The sequence below is a fragment of the Natator depressus genome, chromosome 12 (assembly GCF_965152275.1).
Source record: "Natator depressus isolate rNatDep1 chromosome 12, rNatDep2.hap1, whole genome shotgun sequence".
Taxonomy (NCBI): Eukaryota; Metazoa; Chordata; order Testudines; family Cheloniidae; genus Natator; species Natator depressus.
The window spans coordinates 165,701-171,915 of NC_134245.1; the positions used below are offsets into that span (position 1 = coordinate 165,701).

The following is a 6,215-nucleotide window of genomic DNA, read 5'->3' on the forward strand; positions in this document are numbered from 1 at the left end:
AAAGATCAATATACAGACAGACTTGAGTTCAATTCTTGAGGTTCAGACACACAGCAGAGACGAGCTTGTAGTCGCCAAAAGTCCTTTTAGAAATAGTCCACAGGTTACAGTCCGATGTCCATATTCAGGGTGACTCCAGTCAATGACTGGGGATCTCAATCCTTATGGCTCAGGGTTTCCCCCTCTTGAAACCCAAAGCAGGTCTGAGATGAAGAAGGATCATGTCCCAAGGTTTTTATACGGTTCCTGTTTGAGAAAACAATTGGCTTAACTTTCCTTCTTCTAAAGATCATGGCAATTAGCACAGGATAATTTATCCATTAAACAGTTCAGATACAGGTGATCACAACCTTCAAAGAGACATAGACAATAATACTATGTCACTCAAGAGTCTTCCTAAATGTTAATATTCCTTTTTTGATCTTTGAATCAAAGCTCTGGCCCTAGACAAGACTTGTTTGCGTACATCACAAGACCTGAGCAAACATCTACTCTTCTACCTCTAACAATGCAGACTTGCATTTCAAAGCTCTATTCAATTACATCTCTTCCTACCCAGTCTTTAAAGTTCGGGGGAGGAGGAGGTCGGGGGCGGGGTGCTGAGGATGGTGGGGAGAGGAGGAGGAAGTTGGGGGAGGGGCGCTGAGTATGGTGGGGGTAGGAGGAGGTTGGGGGATGGGTGCTGAGGGTGGGGGGAGGAGGCGGTCAGGGGAGGGGCGCTGAGGACGGGGGGAGGAGGAGGTCGGGGGCGAGGTGCTGAGGACGGGGGGAGGAGGAGGTCGGAGGCGGGGTGCTGAGAATGGGGGAGGAGGGAGGAGGTTGGGTGCGGGGCACTGAGGACGGGGAGGGGTTTGGGGGCAGGGGCATTGTGGGGCGCAGGCTCCAGGAGGGGTTTTGGGGTGGGAGGGATTGGGGTGGGAGGGGGGGGCAGTCGGAGGTTTGGGGTCCAGCCGGGCGGCGCTTGGCTCAGGTAGCTCCCGGTTGGCGGCTCCGCAGGACTCAGGCCGGTCCCACACTTAGGGGGTGACTCCAGATTCACCCCGAAGCAGCTGATCCTAATCTGGCCAGAGGCCCCGACTCTGTGGGTGCTCTGGGGCTGGAGCACCAGGGGGAAGAAGAGGGGTGCTCAGCACCCACCAGGGTGACCAGCCATCAGGTGACCAAGGGAGCCCAGCTAGCCTAGGGCTGGTTGGGGCAGGGTGGTTTATGGGGGGAAGCCCCAACAGGAGACAGGGGAAGCCAGGACAACAGGGTGGGGTGGCAAGTGGTGGCCAGACTCTCGCCACCAGGGTCTAGTCTAGCTCAGGCTCCAGCTCAACTTCCTCCCTGCGCCACTGGCCCCCAGTCTGCTTCGGCAACCAGGTCAACCCGGGAACTCAGGCAGGAATGGGGAGAGGCAGCAAGTCAAGCTGAGCAAGGCAGGCAAAAGTGCACCTTGCCTTCATGGGCCTCTCACAACGACGTCCTTTCTGTGTGCCATGGCTGACAAAACATCCCGGACAGAGAAGCAGCAGGCCAAAGGGGAGCCACACAGCTGCCGAAGTAGCTCAGATGGGAGAGGGTTAGACTGAAGATCTAAAGGTCCCTGGTTCAATCCCAGGCTTTGGCAGGTCCTTTCATCCCTCCTTGGTGCAGAGGTGGCTTGTTTTCTGGAGCACAGCAGCACCTTTCCCTGATACAGTGTTGTCACGGAGTGTGGGGGAGTCCAGGCCCTGCACCCCTCTTCCTGGGATTCACTGAGACTCTCAGCCAGCCAGTAAAACCGAAGGTTTATTGGACAACAGGAACACAGTCCAAAACAGAGCTTGTGGGGACACCCAGGACCCCTCAGTGAAGTCCTTCTGGGGGAGCAGGGAGCTTAGACCCCAGCCCTGGGGTTCCCTGTGTTCCTCCACCCAGCCCCAAACTGAAACTAAACCCACCGAGCAGGTTCCCTGCTGCAGCCTCCATCCACATTCCTGGGCAGAGGTGTCACCTCCCCCTCCCCCTCCTGGCTCAGGTGACAGGCTCTCAGGTCTCCCGTCCCCAGGGCACATTCCCAGGTCAACACTCCCCCCTCCCTGCTGCGTCACATCGTCACAAGTGTCCAGTCCAAAATATCAGCCCCCCGGTGCAAAAACGCTATCTTAGGATGTAAACAGGAGGTGACGATTTAATCACAGGCATTTTTCGTAAAAGTCACTGGCAGCTCCCCGCCCCACCCCCGGCCCCAGCTCACCTCCGCCTCTGCCTTCTCCCCTGAACGCGCTGTCCCGCTCTGCTTCTCCGACCCCCCCACCCCGGCTTCCCTCGAATCAGCTGTTTGCGTGGGAAGCCGGGGGGCTGAGAAGCGGGCGGCAGCTTCACGCTCAGGCCCAGGGAGGCGGAGGTGAGCTGGGGTGGGGGGGCGCAAGGAGGGCCGCCCGCGCCGCAGCAGGTAACACGGGGGGGGGGGGTGCGCAGGGGAACCGCTCCTCGCCCCAGCTCACTTCCGCCTCCCTGGGCCTAAGTGTGAAGCCACGGCCTGCTTCTCAGCCCTCCCCGACTTCCTGCTGAACCGCTGATTCACAGGGAGCCGGGGCGGGGCAGAGAAGCAGAGCGGGGTGGCGCGTTCAGGGGAGGAGGCGGAGCGGAGGTGAGCTGGGGCCGGGTGCGGGGCAGGGAGCTACCGGTGGGGGCTCTGCACCCACCAAATTTTCCCCGTGGGTGCTCCAGCCCCAGCGCACCCACGGAGTCAGCGCCTAAGGTACCACTTTTGATGTGATCAGTGGGGGGAGAGGCCGCTCCCCCTGCTCCCCCCCAGCTATGCTCCCCCACCCCTAGGGGCCAGAGAGACCTGCCGGATGCTTCCTGGGAGCTGCCCCAGGTAAGCCCTGCTGGGACTCCCCACCTCACCCCCCGGCAGGTCCCTCTGGCTCTTAGGGGTGGGGTGGGCTCCCACTACAGTGGCCCAGAAGACCCTCCTGCCCGGTTCTGGGGGCAGTCAGGGGACAGTGGAGGGGGATGGATGGGGCAAGGGTCCTCGGGGGGCATCAAGGAACGCGGGGGGATTGGATGGGGCAGGAGTCCTGGGGGGCGGGGGTGGGCAACGACCCCCTCACGGGGTGAGGAGGGAACCTGTTGTTAAGATTTTGGCAGCTCATCACTGGATATACCCCAAGACTGGTGGCTAATCCCCCATAGGATATTTCAAACCAGCAACAAAAGCAAACTTCTGTTTCACCACACTGGCTAACAAGAAGTTATGAAAGCAGTTTCCTCCGGCATTCCAGTTCTTGTATTACCACTGAAAACACTAGGCTTAGAGACGAGTGGTCCTTTAAAACCAATCTCTTCAAATAAAAGGTTCTTCCGATCCCAAAGGACCAGCCACACACCCAGGTCAATATATAACTTAGATCTTACCCACAAATCACGCTGTTGCCAATCCTTTAGTATCTACAATCTCAAAGTTTATTCATAAAAAGAAAGAAAGAAAGGTGAGAGTTAAAATTGATTAAAGGAATCAAATACATACAGGAATTGCAAAGTTCTTGGTTCAGGCTTTGTAGCAGTAATTAAATAAACTGCTGGCTTAAGTCAAGTCTCTGGCCGCTTCCAAATCATTGGAAGGACCTCAGTCCCTTCGTTAGGATGCTCCCATTTGGATAGTCCATATTCCAGAGGTTTCAGCAGGAAAGAGGCAAAATGGAGGGGTTTCCAGGGCCTTTTATATCTTCTGCCATGTGGTGGGAAACCCATTGTTTCAAACAAAGCCCTCAGCACAGCTAGTGAAAATTACAGGTGACAAGATAGTGTTTGGAGTCACGTGGGCAAGTCACGTGTTCACACATGAAGCTAGGATAACCTCACTGGCACCTGACCAAAATGACCAATGAGGAGACAAGACGCTTTCAAAAGCTGGAGGGAGGGAAAAACAAAGGGTCTGTGTCTGTCTGTATGATGCTTTTGCCGGGGACAGAACAGGAATGCAGTCTTAGAACTTAGTCAGTAATCGAGCTAGATATGCGTTAGATTATGATTTCTTTAAATGGCTGAGAAAATAAGCTGTGCTGAATAGAATGGATATTCCTGTCTGTGTGTCTTTTTGTAACTTAAGGTTTTGCCTAGAGGGATTCCCTATGTTTTGAATCCAATTACCCTGTAAGGTATTTACCAGCCTGATTTTACAGAGGTGATTCTTTTTATTGTTAGTTCTTTTTTACTGTTACTTCTATTAAAATTCTTCTTTTCAAGAACTGAATGCTTTTTTTCATTGTTCTTAAGATCCAAGGGTTTGGGTCTGTGGTCACCTATGCAAATTGGTGAGGATTTTTACCAAACCTTCCCCAGGAAGTGGGGTGCAAGGGTTGAGAGGATTTTGGGGGGAAAGACATTTCCAAACTACGTCTTTTCAGGAACCCAGATAAATTTTGGTGGTGGCAGTGGAAGTCCAAGGGCAAAAGGTAAAATAGTTTGTACCTTGGGGAAGTTTTAACCTAAGCTGGTAAAAGTAAGCTTAGGAGGTTTTCATGCAGGTCCCCACATCTGTACCCTAGAGTTCAGAGTGGGGAAGGAACCTTGACAGGATCTCAGGAGGTCATCTAGTCCAACCCCCTGCTCAAAGCAGGACCAATCCCCAACTAAATCATCCCAGCCAGGGTTTTGTCAAGCCTGACATTAAAAACCTCTAATGAAGGCGATTCCACCACCTTCCTAGGTAACCCATCCAGTGCTATTTACCCGTGAATCCTGCGCGGTTGGTTTAGGTTTGATAGATCTGGATAATCCAGGGATCTGTGGTGCCCCTTTGGTATGGGGCAAATTAGGGCAAATACCAAAGGGTCGGGCCCTGCTCTTCACCCCAGGAGGGGCTGAAGGGCAGGAGAATCTCCTCCCCAGAACCTCCACTGCCTCTGGCTGCTGGAACAGCTTCCCTGGTGGTGCAAGCCCCAGCTGCCCCTCCCCCAGTGCCCAGCTCCCATCTTCCCCCAATAGCTCCTACAAGGCAGCTGCCCCGCAGGTGTGTTGTGCATCCAGCACTCGCAGAACAGGGCCCTGATCCCTGTGTGGGACCCAGTTGTGCTACTGCAATCCCCATAACAAGGATACCCGCCTCACCCAGCTCCGGGCCACTTGGGGGCAGTGCAAAAGAAATCCAATCTACTGTCAAAGCATGGGGGAGAGGGCGAGGGTTTGGGGATGGCAGTGCTGGGTAATTGCAGGGTATCTGCCAGGTGGTATAAAGTGCTGCCTAGAGCTGCTATTTACCCCTTTCCATTGTAAAAACTGACTATTTATTCCTACCCTTTGTTTCCTATCTGCTAACCAGTGACTGATCCATGAGAGGTCTGGAGCCATCTGGAGCAGCTCGTAACTGTGAGTGCCAACCTCAGGGGAGACTGTTAAGGAGCAGGTCACAATCCCCAAATTGCTTGGGTGTTCTATACTTAGATTTCACCAAGTATCAGTGTCACGGAGTCCCTGGGCGATGCTCTGGAACTGCTCCCCAGGAAGCCATGCAGAACTCTGGGGAAGTCTCCTCTCTGGGAGCAGCCTGTCTGCAGGACACACAGCTCACCCGGCTCCACCTTCCTGGCTCTGACCTCGGAACATTCAGCATCCTCTGCCCCTCCGTGCACTTCCCACAGCGAGTCCGCTCAGGCGTGGTCCTGAGGGGACCAGAGGGTCCTGCACCCCAACTTCGCAGTCAGACGTGACTCTCAGCCAGCCAGTAAAATAGAAGGTTTATTAGACGACAGGAACATGGTCTAACACAGAGCTTGTAGGTGCAGAGAACAGGACCCCTCAGCTGGGTCCATTTTGCGGGGGCAGTGAGCCAGACAACCCCGTCTGCACTTCACTCCATGTCCCAGCCAGCCCCAAACTGAAACTCCCTCCAGCCCCTCCTCCTCTGGGCTTTGTTCCTTTCCCGGGCCAGGAGGTCACCTGATTCCTTTGTTCTCCAACCCTTTCGCTCTCACCTTGCAGGGGGGAAGGGCCCAGGCCATCAGTTGCCAGGAAACAGGGTGTCGGCCATTGTCTGTGTCCAGACCCCTGCACACACCTGCCCTCTAGGGCTCTGCAATGATCATACCCCCTTACTCCACCACCTAGATACTTAAGAACTGCATAGGGGAAACTGAGGCACCCCCACACTATTCAGAGGAAACATTAAGAACAGTCCCACTTCATCACAATCAGATTATGGGCGATGTGCCTCTTTTGACTTTTTAAACCAAATGTGCTATTTTTGG

The 6,215-nt window shown here is 54.5% G+C and overlaps 1 non-coding gene across 1 annotated transcript; it reads left to right on the forward strand.

Moving 5' to 3' along the window:
* The first annotated feature begins 1,536 nt into the window (after positions 1 to 1,536).
* Positions 1,537 to 1,609, forward strand: TRNAF-GAA (transfer RNA phenylalanine (anticodon GAA)). Its single transcript has one exon. It is a non-coding gene; the product is annotated as a tRNA-Phe (tRNA).
* Positions 1,610 to 6,215: the final 4,606 nt, after the last annotated feature.